This window comes from Anas platyrhynchos, chromosome 32, assembly GCF_047663525.1.
Source record: "Anas platyrhynchos isolate ZD024472 breed Pekin duck chromosome 32, IASCAAS_PekinDuck_T2T, whole genome shotgun sequence".
Taxonomy (NCBI): Eukaryota; Metazoa; Chordata; class Aves; order Anseriformes; family Anatidae; genus Anas; species Anas platyrhynchos.
Genome location: NC_092619.1, coordinates 1,967,945 through 1,983,720, shown reverse-complemented (window position 1 = coordinate 1,983,720; position 15,776 = coordinate 1,967,945). Strand labels below are relative to the sequence as shown.

Here is a 15,776-nt window from a genome sequence, read left to right as displayed (position 1 = left end):
AGGCTCATGGAGATACGCCTTTGATGAGCTGAGGGCTCTCCTGTGATGGGCCTGGAAGCAGTCAGAGCAGGGCATGAATTGAATTATTCATCCTGACATCATTTCCTTGGGTCTTCGTTTTGTGTACAGATGTGCTTCTTATCATACAGCCTAACGCAATCCAGCAAGAACATAAACCTCTGGAGGCATCTGCATGTGGAGGTCACATATATATGATGGTGGTATTACATAAGATACGACAGCAGAGAATTCAAATTGCTTTTCAGAAATGCATCATGATTATGGGAATAGCTGTGCTGTTGCACGGGCCGTGGCTTCCTTCAAGGCCAGTATCACGGCCTTGTTTCTAAGACTGTAGATGAATGGGTTTAAGAATGGGTACAGGACAGTGTTCAGCAAAGCTACAATGCTGTTGGTCTCCAAAGAAACGTGATCTGAGGAGGGTGCGTAGAGAGCAATGCAGCTTCCATAGGCAATGGCCAAGGTGGTGAGATGGGAAGAGCATGTAGCAAAAGCTTTTCTCCTCGCAGAGGCTGCTGGCATTTGTAGAATACAGAAGAAGATGCTTGTGTAAGATGCCAGAGTTAGACACAAGGAAGACAGCATGATAAACAATATGAAAACCGATTCTGTTTTCCAAAGCAGGGTGACATCAGAGCAAGACAGTTGGAATAAAGGGGTGTTGTCACAAAAAAAGTGCTGGATCTTGTTCAAACCACAGAAAGTGAGCTTGGAGAGCAGCACCAAGTGGTAACTCAAGAATGTGAAGCCCATGACCCAAACAGCAGCAACCAGCTGGATGCAGAGCTGATGCTTCATGATGGCAGCATAGCGCAAAGGCTGGCAGATGGCAACATAACGGTCAAAGGACATGACAACAAGGAGAACAAACTCTGCAATACCCAGGGCAAAATAGAAGGAGGACTGGGCAAAGCAGCCGCTTACTGAGATTGTTTTCCTGCCAAAGCTCAGAATCACTAACAGTTTGATGCTTGTGGAGGACGTAAACCAGATTTCCAGGAATGCCAGATTGCCAATGAAAAAGTACATGGGGGTTTGCAGGCGGTTATCCACACACACCAGGAAAATGATGGCTGCATTCCCCATCACCGTTGTCAGGTACATGAGTAGAAGGACCATGCAGAAAAATAGCTGTAGCCTTTGATCAAGCCCTGAGAAGCCTGTGAGGATGAATTCAGAAATGACAGTTCCATTGCCTACTCCCATGCCCAATTTCCATTCATCCTGCTAAGGCAGGAACATGACAAAACCAAGTAAAATAATTTCATGGTCTGGATGCAAGGTTATCTCCTTCCTTCTCTCTTTCCTTGCTTGCAGGCTTCCTATACAACAGAGAGAGAAGAAGATTCTGTTGGACCTTCCTTAAATCTGCCTTTTCCATTTCACATATCATGCAGAGTCAACAGGGAATTTCTTGTCTTCTTTCCAACCTTGTCCATCAGCCACAAATTATTCTTTCTCAAGAGCACAGGACTAATAAGGGGTTGTTAGCGATTGCACCCTGTTCCTGGGAAGGTCCTCATTTACTCAGAATAATTGCAAACACCCATTGTAACAATGTTTCGAAAGGAAATCTCATCTTCTGCACAAATATTTTCTATTTTGTAGATGCTAAACCATGAATTCAAAGATGTATATTGAAAGCTATTCTCTCTCCTCTTCAGTACTTGCCTTTTTGGACTACCAGCAGCTGAGGATCCCCTGGTTTATTTCAAGACAGAAATTTCAGGTCTCTCTTTTGTAATGCTGTGATTTCTTTTTTGTCATCTTCCCTTATTTCTTTAGGAAAGAAGGAAAATGGGGACCAAATGTAGCTTGCCTTTTTCAGTACTGTAAAGTAAGGCCAAAATTCATTATGGTCCCACCAGGTCAGTGGAAACAGATCTGTCACAATCTCATCTGACTTCATTCTGCACTGAAATACAGATGTATCCAGAATTGCTCATCATTCTTACTATCAGACATTCTGAACTAAATGTCTTGCTTTTCTGAGAGGTGGAAAAATCTTGTCCTCTTCAAAAGCTTAAGGATAGTCCTTGTAATACAAAGAGGAAGTACCTAAAAAAAGCAAAGTGCCAAGTACTACTGTGTAGGTTTATGTTTCACTTGTCTAAAAGTCACATCCTTCAGGTTGAGCTATTTGACTTACTCCCATCCCATCAATGCTGAGAGAGAGAAGAGCATCTGAAAGAGATCCCTCACCTTTATTTTGCATGGCAGTTCTAGGATGGGATGATCTAGACACAAGCACTTTTTCTTGCCTTCATTGATTGTTGGGGGATCCTCAGGAGAACAAGTTCTCACAGGCACCAGGAGTGAAGTAAGTTAAACTCATTACTCAAGTCTCTGATGACTGTAGTAAATTACTCTCTTCTGTAAATCAAACTACGTCTCTAACAGGAAAACAAACAAAACTAAAACAAAAACCACAAGAGAAACTTGTTCAGCAAAGACAGACATTTACTCCTTCACCTTTCCCTATGTGTTTAGACATAGAAAGGATCAGAACAAATGACTGCAAAAAGCGACCACCTCAAAACACAAGGGTGGGGGAGGAGATGATGGGTTTGAAGCAGTGAAGTAGTTTCTCCGTGGGCTGTGTTGTCCCCTCAGGACCTGTCCCAGGACAGAATGGGTGCACTTAGGCAGGAAAATGGGAAGCTCAGAAGTGGGGAGTTTTAAGGACTTTTAACATGGGGCTTGGGTTGGTCTTAGACCCCAAGTGCCCTGCCTTGCTCTTTGCCTCTAGACTGGCAAAGAGGAATCTGTGCACTGGCTTCGTCTGGAAAACTTGTTGAGATTAACCCATTAGCTGTAATAGTTTTAGCAGAAGCTCAAGCCCAGTCACCAACAGCAATATGTTGTGGTTTAGCCCTGACAATCAGCTAAGCACTGAGGGGATCTGATCCAAGACTTTTTCCCATGCAATGAGGAAAAATAAGAATGGGAGGCAGTGACAGGAAACAAGTCTGGTCAGTCACATTAATCATAAGATCACAAGAACATAGAAAGATTTGGTTTCAAAGGCACCTTAAAGATCAACCAGTTCCAACTGCCCTGCCATAGTCAGGGGCACCTTCCACCAGACCGGGTTGCTCAAAGCCCCATTAAGCCTGGCCTTGAATACTTCCAGGGATGGGACACCTACAGCTCCTCTGGTCAACCTGTTCCAGTGCCTCACACTCTCAGAGAATACAGTTTCCTCTGAATATCCAATCTAAATATACTCTCTTCTAGTTTAAAAGCTACCTCTCTTCTGAATGGAAATGCAGGCTGGGGAGACCCAGTGGGCACAGTTGTTTTTGCTGGTGCTGCTAAGGACAAGAGATATGGATCCCAAATTTTCTCAGGAGCCTCACATTGAAATGTAGGTGCACAGGGTTCACATCCAAGCCTGATATATGACCTTCTCATTCTGGTGGAGATGGTCAAGGAAGGGGAACAATGTTTTGCAAGCACCCAGCAGAGAAGAGAACAGAAGCTGTCCCAGTCCATGTCTTTTCTATCTCCTGCAGCTAGTGTTATTGGGGGACAGTCACCTTAAGGGCCTATGTCATATTTTCTGATCCATGCAGAATTTTCAGATAACCAAAGGCATCAGAAATGGCCCCAGAAACCAATGTCCGGGTTATCCCACCTAGTTTTATTCACAGACTCTCATCTGCATGCTATCTCTTCTCCAGCTGGACCCATCTCTTCACATCTAATTCCTTTTCCAAGGAGCCCCCAGTGGGCTGCATCAGCTCAGTACTTTGGCAACTTGGTTATATATGTTGCACTTGGGCTATTGCCCATGGTGGGGGTTAAGAGAAGCTCCTTTCCTCTTCTTGTCTCACACCTGGCTTTCTCATCTGGAAGAAATCTCAGCTGATGAGCTACAGGCTTCAGAAAAATTATGTCTCTCTGTGAAACTCCAGAGAAATATCCTCATCAGTCAAAGTGTTCATGGAGCAAGGATCTGTGTGGGTTGTGTTTGCTGAAAGCTGAGAATCAGACCACTGTAAAATTGTGATCTCTGGTGGGCTAAAGCAGCCTTGTGTTTCAGTTCTCCTCTGTGCTGAGGAAGGATGCTGCCAGCTGGCACTGGGAAAACCAGAACCTTTGTAGGTTCTTTGTATGTTATAGGATGTTCTAAGGAAAGCAGGAGGGATTTGGGACAAGGGAACTACAAGGTGCAACTGCAGACTTGAGTGGAGAAATCTGATGTCAGGAGAAGTGATGCACGTCCTAGGGGATCAATGAGAGAAATGGTGTGAGCTGGGGAGGTGAGGAGCAAGGTTGTCAGCACAGTGTCCAACTTCTCCTACCTGTCCAGACCTCCTTAAGAGACTCTTAGGCCTTTCTGTGTCTTAAGAAGTCCCAAGGTGTAGTTGCTGCTAAGTCTATCAACTTCAGCTCCTGAGAGCAGACTGATGAAATGTCATGATGAATATCATGATGACAGCCAAAGACAGAAGCCAAACACCAAAGTTCTTGAAAGCATTGATTCGTTCCAATGAGGGCCATTTCTGACAAAGCTCCATGGAGTCCTTAGAGCAGGCAACCGGAGGCCAAGATTATAGGTAGGCCAAGGCCCTGTGCAGGTGGCTCTGAGACTGAGAAAATGCTGGGTTTATTTCATCAAGCAGAAAGGCCAAGGCCTGCTGCCAGCCCTGGGCAGAGAGCTTCTGTCTCTCACAAAGGAGCTCTGGGCACTTCCTCAGACAGTGGGATGTGGTATGCAGTGCCAAGTGAAAGACAGAGGTGTGACATCTCCAGGCCTCTGTCAGGAGGTACAAAAAGGAGAGGAGCCCCAGTTGTATTGCCATGTTAGAGAACCACATCTCCTCCTAGGCCTTGGTAAAAGAGACCTGCCATAGCCAAGGACAAGACCCTGGTTTTCTTGGCTAAGCTTTGCCTTGCCAGTGCCCTTGCAGCAAACATTCATCTGGCTTTCCCACCTGACACTCACATAGGAATTTCTCTGCATTCATTGATGTCTGTACCCTCTCCAGCTGTGCCTGAAACACAAACCCATGGACTGAGAATGGATTTCCTCCAGGATACCTCTGACACTATAACACATCCCCTCCACTAAAGTATCTTCCTTCTCATGTCCACGCCCCACCATCAAAGCTTCACTTTGAGTCAGGTTTCCTCTTCCATGCTGTTTCCCGTCAGAAAGGAAAGTTCCAACATCTCAGAAACCATCCTTCACACAGGCATCCACACTCATCAACATTCCCATGGCCTGTCAGCTGACCAGACACAAGGAACCTCACCATGATCTTCCAGGCTATGTGGCCTTCCTGATGGATTTTCATCTCCTCAGATAGACACAACCAAGCCACATACCTGCTGCTCTCTGCTCATGTACTCAGGCACAAGACACTTGAAAACCCACAGCCAAGGCAGGTTCTGCATGGGCCGTTCAGGTATTTGGGCAGAGGGCATCACACAAGCACCATGCCAGCCAGGTGCCTTCTGCTGGCCTGTGAGAGACCCTGGAAGATGAGAGCCTGAAGGACCATCTGCCAGACAGGAGGCAAGGGTTGGGTTTACCTGGCAGCTACTTCAGAAAGATGGGACCTCCCAGTCCCTGGCCCAGCTATGCTCCTGCTGCTGGCCTATCAGCTCCAGAGGCAGAAGTGATTTCACAGTCCCCACCAAAGGCAAATGCTTCCTACAGGAGAGAGAGTTTCTAAGGCACAATTGAAACCCTATAGGAACATACAAACCTGGCACCCTCCTTGATGCCCAGCACCTAACTAGACAAAGGAAAAGTCCTTGTCATCCTCCAAGGCCATACATATCCAGATGGCCTTTCAATTTCTCAAGAGATTGGACAAACCTATGCGCAAGCTCTGTTAGGTACTAGGGCAGGATTGACCTTGAAATAAAGATTTACACTAGCTGCATGTCAGCAGCTCCTCAGTTCCTTATGGCATCTAAAATGACACCCTCAGAGACCAGCCATGTACCTGAAGGGGGCCTATCAGGCCATCAGGCACAAGTGCCCTGACACCCACCTGCACAGCCATGGGCCTCCTGCTGCCTCCTGACATCCTGAGGCACAGCTAACCTCAGCAGAGCATCCCCACCCATGTCCTCCTTGATCCCTATGACCTGACCAGATCCCCATCAGCCTCATGGGGCCAAACCAATTTGATTACATGAGTGCAGGGATTTAGGGGTTAGGTTTTCAGGTTAGGCTCTAGGGATTAGGTCTTGCCTTGCAGTTTTAGGGATTCAGCAGAGTCTTAGAGCTTTGGTGTTCTGCTTTGGGTAACCAGTCAGTGTTTAGGGTATGGGCTAGATTTTTGGTCAGGGTTTTATTATCCGCTTTGTTCTGGGATGAGGGCAGGTATTAAAACTGGCAATATAGTGATAGGAATTTAGGGCCTGGGATTTGGATGAACAATATGTAAAGACCAATGGTAACAGCAAATGTCTTTGGAGTTTGAGTTTGAGGTATGATCTGATGTTGGAGATTAGAACAGTGGATTCCTTTCAGGCTGAGGGACGGCATTTAAGGTAGGACTAGGTTCTCAGGGTACAAATTAGAAATATTGACTAACATGAATATTTTGCAGTATCAGCACCTTTATGTGAACCATTTTTCCCTCTTCCAAATCTTTCCTTAATGTTAGCGAAGTCAATCTCCTCTTCCCCAGGTCTCCCACCTTTATTCTCCCAGCTTTCCCCTGGCCTCCCCAAATGTGTCACCCTGTTGGGGGCAGCTTTTTGATGGCCTTTAGGACCTCAGAGGTTCTGCCTTCCTGCTGTTGGCCAGCCAGGGGCTGGGACAGAAGTGACCTCACACCCAGCATCCACAGGGCTACAAGAAGCTGTTGTGCTCAGGATGCCTCTTTCCAACACACCCAGGAGCACCGGATGCAGGTGATGCCCTTCACAATCCCTCAGGTACTCTGCCTGCCAACCAGCTCATGCTTCAAAAGGTTGTCCACACATCCAAAGTCATGGTTCTTCATGCAGCCTTTAGCAACTCCTGGGCATCCTGAAGGAAATGGTCACCTCTGTGTGGAAAAGTGAAACAAGAACTGAATATATATTTTAAGAAAATGTTGAGAACTCTGCAGAGATGGAGTTGCTGTGAAAGTCCTGATGAGTAGCATTGGTCATATCCATACCCAGTGAGCAAGGACCCAGCCCAGACTGCTCTGTGGTTCCCCCTTGTCGCTTCCAGGACGCAAACCCAGCCCAGACCCTCCCCAGCTTTCCACACCTCCATCTTCTCTCCCAAGCCCAGCCCAGCAGAGCAGCCCAGACTGTGCTGGTCCCAAAGAAGCAAATGGAGAAGTGGAGGTCAGTGGGGTGCCCACAGATAGCCAGCCTTCTTGACAGACAGAGACTCATGGAATAGCCCCAGATGGAAAGGACCCACAAGGATCATTGAGTCAAACGCATCTCCAATGTCAGGAGATGATTTGGGGTGATTCACTCAATCGAGTCTACGAAATTTCACTGCTTGAATAACTAATAATTTTCCCGACCCCTTCCCATTGCCTCATGTTGCAGGGCTCTAGCAGTTTCAAAAGAAAAGAAAAATGAAACAAAACAAAAATATCTTGGTCTTTAGTGAGTTTCATTATCAGCGATATGCACAAGACAGACATTTTATTGCTTCTGAAAAACACCCAGACATAACTTTCCACACTGCATCCTTGAGTTCCTGGTTCCTCATGCTGTAGATGAGGGGGTTCAATGCTGGAGGCACCACTGAGTACAGGACTGCCAACAAAAGATTCAGGAATGAGGAGGAAATGGATGGGGGCTTCAGGTAGGAAAATGTGCCAGTGCTGATGTACAGGAAGACCATGACCAGGTGAGGGAGGCATGTGGAAAAAGCTTTGTGCCTGCTGTGAGGGGATCCTCAGCACAGCCCTGAAGATCTGCACATAGGACAGCACAATAAAAATAAAACACCCCAGAAGTGAACATGCAGTAACCACAATAAGTCCAATTTCCTGGATGTAGGCATCTGAGCAGAATAGCTTGAGGATCTGGGGAATTTCACAGAAGAACTGGTCCAGGGCATTGCCTTGGCAGAGGGGGAGGGAAAAGGTATTGGCAGTGTGCAGCACAGCATTGAGAACACCACTGCCCCAGGCAGTTGCTGCCATGTTGACACAAGTTCTGCTGTCCATTATTGTCCTGTAATGCAGGGGTTTGCAGATGGCAATGTAGCGGTCATAGGCCATGATGGTGAGAAGATAAAATTCTGCTGGAACAAATGCAATAAACATAAAGACCTGGGTAGCACAATCCAAATATGGAATGGTCCTGGTGTCCCACAGGCAATTAACCATGGCTTTGGGAACAGTGGTGGTAATAGTGCCCAGGTCGATGAGGGCGAGGTTGAGGAGGAAGAAGTACATGGGGGTGTGGGGGTGGTGGTCGCAGGCTATGGCTGTGAGGATGAGGCTGTTGCCCAGGAGGGCAACCAGGACGATGCCCAGGAAGAGCCCGAAGTGCAGGAGCTGCAGCTGGCGTGTGTCTGCGAATGGCAGGAGGAGGAACTCTGTGGGGAAGCTGCTGTTGGACATTTGCTGGCTTTGGGTGTAGTAGTCTGTCCATTGAGAAATTTAAAGAGGAATTTTAGATAGTGTTTTCTGAGCAAAACCTAAACCAAATTTCCCTGAAACCTTCTCAGCAAGAATCACAGTCTTTTCCCTGTGAAGAATACATGCTACTGCTTGTAAAATATCTAGTTTTTATTTTTATTTTATTTTTTTCCCTAGGGATACGATAATTATCAGGTTAATCCTCTGTGTCCTATGTGGGCTTCGGAAGTGTCAGTACTACCCCGCTGTATATAGTAAAGAATATCAGGGACTGATCCATTACAATTCTCCTTACTGTCCTTCATGGCAGCAAAACAGAAGCATAGACTCCTGACAGTGCCTTTCGTTTAGGTAGTGCAGGCGTTGGTGCTCCCCATCAAGAATTTCCCCCAAAGATGGCCTGGGGGTGCTGTGGACCTGTTAGCAGCCTGTCCCAGGCAGCAGTCTCTGGGCACCAGCAGGACCCTGCCTGTCCTGCCTGTTTCAGGGGGCTCCTTCCAACTGCAGCTTCTCCCCGCAGTGCCCTGGGCAGCTCCCTGGGCAGGCTGAGTGCTGAGGCTGGCAGCCAGCAGAGACCCTGCCCTGGCTCACAGCCCCTGAGGCACAGCAGGGACCCTGCTCTGCACCACAGCCCTGGGCACCTCTGCCCGCACCCTGGCTGCACAACCTGCAGCCAGCCCTGTGAGAAGGAATCCTCGTCTCCTGTCCCTCTGACAGCTTTGGCAGGTAGTCCCTGCTCTGGAAATTGTTCTTCTATCTTAGGAACTCTTAAGTGTCCTCCAGAAAGATTCCATGCGCTGTGGGATGTGCCAGCAAATCTGCAGATGGCACCAGGAACAATAGCTGCATTGCCCTGCAACCAGAGACTTACCCTGTTCAGGGCTCTGAAGATTTCTCTCGCAGTGAGCTCTCAGCATCCCCCCTCCACATTGACTTTAACGTCTCCCTCCCTTCTCTCAGCCACCCTTGTCCCCTGCAGGCATGCCCCCAGCCCTGCTGCTGTGCTGTGCAGAGGAGCTGCTCCTGGGCAGAGCTCTCTCTGCAGCACTGCCCGCTTGCTAGGAGCTCCCCTTGGGCCCAGGAGCCCAGCCCAGCCCAGCAGCACAGGGAGCTCTCGACAAGTCCCTGGGCCTCCAGGGGAAACAACTTTGAATCAAACGGATGTAATCACTGCTCTTCCTTCTGTCAGCTAGAGAGAGACACCTACTTCCAGTTATATTTTTTCTCCTAAATCAAAATAAGAGTTCTTTATGGGAATCATTTTTCCTGTCCTTTTATTAGTTAGGACACCCACAAATTGACTGAGAGCTGTATTCTCTTTCTTCCAAGCAGTTGTTAACTTTGAGGAGAAGGAATCTTTTTCACAGCAAATGAAATCCCTCTGTCTACACAGACTACACAGCCAATTGTTGGCCAGCAAGCTCATGGAATCATAGAATGTTTGGGGTTGGAAGGGACCTTAAGGTCTAGTTCCAGTCACTCTTAAATGGGCAGAGTCACTTCCCTCTAGACCAGTTTGCTCAAGGTTTCATCCAACCAGACATTGGACTCTACCAGGAAAGAGGCATCCACCACTTCTCTGGGCAACCTCTTCCAGTGTCTCACCACCCGCTGCGTGAAGAGTTTCTTCTTTATATCTGATCTAAATCTACTCTTTTCTAGCTTAAAAGCACTGCCCCTTGTCCTATTCACTCCCTGATAGAGTTTCTCTAGCTATTTCTCCAATCTTTCTCTCCCTGTTCTGTTAAGAGAGAGGAGGGAGAGAGTGGATGTGTGGTGCTTGGCTACCTCCTGGGGATAAAGTACAACACATCTGGGGCACAAACCTAACCAACAAATGATAAAGGAGGCAGTGAAGGGAGCCAGACCTGGTCAGTCACACTGACTGGTGAGAGCATGGGAGAGAGAGAAAATGCTTCTTCCAGCGAGGTTATCTGACCAGGAATCTTGTCAGTTGGGAAACCAAGGGAAAACAGGGAATACTAGTGAAAGGGGATGTCCTATGACGAGAGGCTGAAGAAACTTGGGTTGTCTAGTCTGGAGAAAAGAAGGCTGAGGTGTGACCTCATTGCTTTCAGCCACTGTCTTAGGAGGGCAAGTGGAGAGGGAGATGATGACCTCTTCTCACTGGTAACTGATCAGAGAAAGTGTGGGAATGGCACATAGATGCACCAGGGGAGGTCCAGACTGGAGAGTAGGAAAAATTTCTGTACTGTGAGGGTGGTCAAACACTGGAATAGGATTCCCTGAGACCTGCTTGTAGTTCTAGGCCTGTCAATGTTCAAGAAGCATTTGGACATTGCCCTCATTGACATGCTGTAACTTTTGTTTAGCTCTGAAGAGGTCAGGTAGTTGGACTAGATGATCTTTGAAGGTCTCTTCCAACTAAACTACTTTGTTCTAGTCTAGTCTAGTCACTACACATGTGGGTAGGCCCCCTTTATGCATTGGAAGACCACAGTAATATCTCCTGGAGTCTTCTTTTCTTCAAGGTAATCCCATCTCTCTCAGCTGCTCTTCACAGGTGTATTTGGTGTGCACAGAATGCTTTTGGTAGTCAGGTGGTAGGCTGCAGGGGGTTTCTGGATGGTGAAGAACATCAGTTTGAACACTTTGGGTTAGCTTTCCTGGCTGTGTCCCATCTCCATGTCCTGCACAATTCCAACCTACATGGCATGGGGTGCAGTATGAGAAACAGAAACCCTTGATGCTTTGTAGACACTCTCCATGACTGTTTCTAAACACTCAAAAACATTTACCCTCTGCACTAACACACCTTATCCCTGGAGAACTCCAGTGCAACAGCTGTCTGGAAGAGTGTTTTGTTTTCATCTTTCCTTTAACATGTGACCGAGTCTTAGAAGACGGAAGAGGCTACAAAAGTCTTTGTCTGGAAGGCAAAGGTGAGGCTAAATGTGTTTGGAAAAAAAAAAAAAAAAAAGTCTGAGACATAAATAAAAAGATATGCATTTATTGAGCTATTTAAAAAACACTAAAATTTTTTGTTGTTTTACTGATGGTGTAGAGAATGTTAGGAAACATGGCATTTGCCTTTTCAAGTAATACTTCTTGGATCTAGAATGGACATTCTGCTACTCCCCAGGAATGATCCAAGATGACCAAGAGTGGCCTCGCAAGGACATCAGCCAGCTCTCTCTGCTGTCATGGGTGAATCCCGTCAGATCCCATAGGTATGTGTATCCCATTTGGTCAAGTATGTCCTGACCTGATCCACTCCCACCAAGTGTACATCTTCCTTGCCCCAGACTTTCCCCTTTCTTTGTGACCTGGGATTCTCAAAGGGCAGCCTTGCTTGTACTGACTGAAGTGAAGAAGGAATTCAGCACCTCTTGTCTTTTCCCTGTCCTGTATCAACAGATCCTGGGCCTCATTCAGCAGTGGGTCCACATATTCCAGAACCTTTCTTTTGTCACCTGTGTACTTCTAGAAGCTCTTTTTACTGCCTTAGACATCCTTGTCCTAATTCCACTGGAGTTGGGCTTTAGTTTTCCGATATTCTTCCTTACATGCTCAGACAAGGCCTTTGTATTCCTCTCAGGGTATCTGTTCTTGTTTCCACCTTCTCTATGCTTTTTTTCTGCGCTGGAGTTTGGTGAGAAGCTTCTGGTTCACCCATGCCGGCCTCTTGCCGTTTTTACCTGACTTTGTTTTTCTTGGGTTGGACTGCCCTTGATGTTGGAAGGGGTGGTCCTGGAATATTAACCACCTTTCTTGGACTGCTCTTCAATACAGGGCCTTACTCCAAAGGACTCTTCCAAGCAGATATTGAAGGGGCCAAAGATGGCTCTCCTGAAGAGCTATGCTGCCCTCCCGCAGGATCAACTCCACCATGGTCCCTGCAGGGAACATTGTTAACTTATCCTGAGCTTACCATGAACCACAGCCCCCAGATCCCTTTTTTTCAGAGTTATGCTCCATCCACTTGTCCCTCAGTCTATATGTACATTCAGGAATACATGGTCTGATGTACAGAATCTAGTATTAGTTCTTATTGAATTTTATATTGTAGCGACTGACCAACGTTCTGATCTATCAAGATGTCTCTGTAAGGCCCCTCTACCCTCAAGGCAATTGATCGAGCTTCCTAATGTACTAGATGTAGGGCAGTCCACTCATGTGCCTAAGCTCTCAAACACCTTTTAGAAAGTACTGTCTCTAAATTACCACTTCTCCATTAATCTACTCCCAATTTTGGGGAGGAGAGAGATACGTTAAAGGGGAGGTTTATATTATTTAGCTAAATGACAAGGGACAGCTCCCAGGTGAGTGACAAGGCACAAAGGGAGGCCACATTTTTAGGCAGTCTGCACTGACAAAACTCTAATACCTATATTCCCCGTCTCTGAAGTCCTAACTTAAAGGATTACCGCTAAGACAGACATCTTTGTGCACCTCAAATGTCAAATGGTGTTTACAGATGAACAACTCACTGCTCTGCTCTATCTCCTGTAATTACTGTGGGAGTTTAGCCTATATTATTTTTTACATATCTGAGCAGAGGTGAAAGAAATCTGAAATTGTGTGGGTTTGTGGCTGATAAGGAAGGTTCTGGGCCCCATTACAGGCCTAGGACATCAAACACAGAATGAGATGCATCAGTTGACTCCCTGTGATCACTTCCCTCAGCTTGGGAAAATGTGATCCCTGCCAGTCACATTCTGGGTGTCCGGCCTAAAAGTGGAAGAAGACAAGGTGATTCTTTGATGAATCTTCTCCCAGTAGGAGAAATGACACTGCTGGAAGTAAGTGTTTCTCCCCAGCTCAGAGAGGGAACATCAGGGATTGCTTCAGCCTGATTCAAAATCATTTCCCTGGAGTTCCCTCGAGTCAAGAGCTCCCTATGCTGCTGAGCTGGGCCGGGCTCCTGGGACCAAGGGGAGCTCCTGGCAAGCGGGCAGCACTGCAGAGAGACAGCTCTGCCCAGGAGCAGCTCCTCTGCACAGCGCAGCAGGGCTGGGGACACTGCTTGCAGGGGACAAGGGTGGCTGAGAGAAGGAAGGGAGATGTTAAAGGCAGCGTGGATGGGGGGATGCTGAAAGCTAATGTCATCTACCTGTAAAGCTATCACGGCTCAGAGAAGATGATGGTAGTGGACACCTCCAGAGGTCCCTTCTGACTCAGGGGAGAAGGGGCTGGACTGTGCAGTCAGAGTGTATGACAATCCTGTGCTTTGAGGCCTTTATGGTGTTTCTAATCCCTGCTTCTCAAGGTTACCCAGTGAGTGGGGTAATTCTCAAAACAATGTTCTTCCCCAAGGGAACCTGGAGTACAGCTGATACAAGAATACTACTGAAAACTTCCCAGAAACTCTACCAGGCATTCCAGAATAAAGAAATCACAAACTTGTGATCACAAATAAGGAGATCGGTTCCAGGGCAGATGTGTTCTGTAGTGGAGAGGGCATCGAGGCAGACAAGGCTTTTTCCTGCACTGAGGCCACTCGGGAGCCACCAGGAGCCAGAAAGGATGTCAGGAAGAGGTTCTTCACCAAGAGGGTGGTTGCACACTGGAACAGGCTCCCCGGGGAAGTAGTCACTGCACCAAGCCTGTCTGAATTTAAAAAGCGATTGGACTGTTCACTTAGTCACATGGTCTACACTTCTGGGCAGACCTGTGCGGTGCAAGGAGTGGGACTTGATGATCCTTATGGGTCCCTTCCAACTCGGGATACTCTATGATTCTATGATTATATGACTTCCTTCTGAAAGAGACAGAGGGCCTGATACGCCGACTGGACCCAGCCCACAGGGAAGTCTGCTGCCTCCCTGTGGCTTGGTTAAAAGGCATTGCAAGGAAAGTCACTCGCCTGGTACAGCTTTCTGACTACCACCCTTTACTGTTTTTTCAGGCTGGTAATAAGTAGCAAGGAGAAGTCCAAGAGCAATCAAAAGGGACTTTAGGACTTTGGGGTGACCGTTTAAGAATCAGGGGCACAGGTTGTGTTTGCCTCTGTCCTTCTGATAGGAGGGATCAGTGTTGACAAGCACACTCGCCATATTAATTCGTGGCTTTGGGACCAGTGCAACTGGCAGAACTTTGTGTTTGTTGATCATGGGAAGGTCTATGCGACACTGGGCCTACTGGCACCAGATGGGATGCGCCCCTCTCAGAGGGGGAGAAGGATTTTTGCCCAGGAGTTAGCGGGGCTGATAGAGAGGGCTTTAAACTAGAGTTGAAGGGGAAAAGGGATAAAATAAGGCCCGCCGGTGATAAGCTAAGTGATGGAGTGCAAAACCTTGTCAGATGTCAAGTAGGAATATCACAAGGCTGACACAAGCAGATCCAGGAGGTTCCTAAAGCACCGCGATGATAACTTCTTGGTGCAAGTGTTAAGGGAGACAACTAGGAAAGGTGCCCTCCTAGATCTGTTGCTGGAGTATACAGAGAGTGTTGTGGGGGCTGTGGGAATTGGTAGCTGTCTTGGTCATAGTGACCATGAAGTGGTTGAGCTTAAAATTTTTGTGACAGGAGGAAAACTGCTACCAAAACTTCAGCCCTGGATATGGGGAGAGCAGACTTCAGGCTGCTCAGAGGACTAGTTAGCAAGGTCCCCTGGGAAACTGCTTTTGAAGGTGTCGGCATCCATCAGTGCTGGTCAGTCTTTAAACACTGCATCCTAAAAACACAGGTAGTCAAGAAGGTGGGGAAGAAGGCCAGCTTGGCTGACCAAGGATCTTATTCTGGAGCAGAGGGATGAAAAGAGAGTGTATGGCTGTTGGAAGCAAGGTCAGGAAAAGTGGAAGGACTACAGGGATGCTGTTCACGTTTGTAGGGAGAAGATTCCTGTGGCCAAAGCCCAATTAGAGTTGAAGCTGGCCACATCTGTGGGTGACAATAAAAAGTTTTCTTTTAAATATATGAATAGAAAAAGGAGGGCCAGAGAAAATATAGATCCTCTACTTGATGGGGAAGGTCACCTCACAGACAAGGACATAGGAAAAGCAAAGATGTTTCATGCCTTCTTTGCCTCCGTCTTCAATGCCAAGGATGGGCTTCAGGACCCTGGGTGCCCTGAGCTGGAGAACCGTGACAGTGGGAATGATAAACGCCCAACTGACCCTCAAAGTGTGTGTGATTTGCTGCTACACCTGGATCCATTCAAGTCCATGGGTGTCCTGATTTCAGTTAGAACAGAGTTAATTTTCCTCCTAGTAGCTGGTGGAATGTTAT

The 15,776-nt window shown here is 47.2% G+C and overlaps 1 pseudogene; it reads right to left on the bottom strand.

Moving 5' to 3' along the window:
- Window positions 1-279: 279 nt before the first annotated feature.
- Window positions 280-1,263, bottom strand: LOC113840746 (olfactory receptor 6E1-like; annotated as a pseudogene).
- Window positions 1,264-15,776: the final 14,513 nt, after the last annotated feature.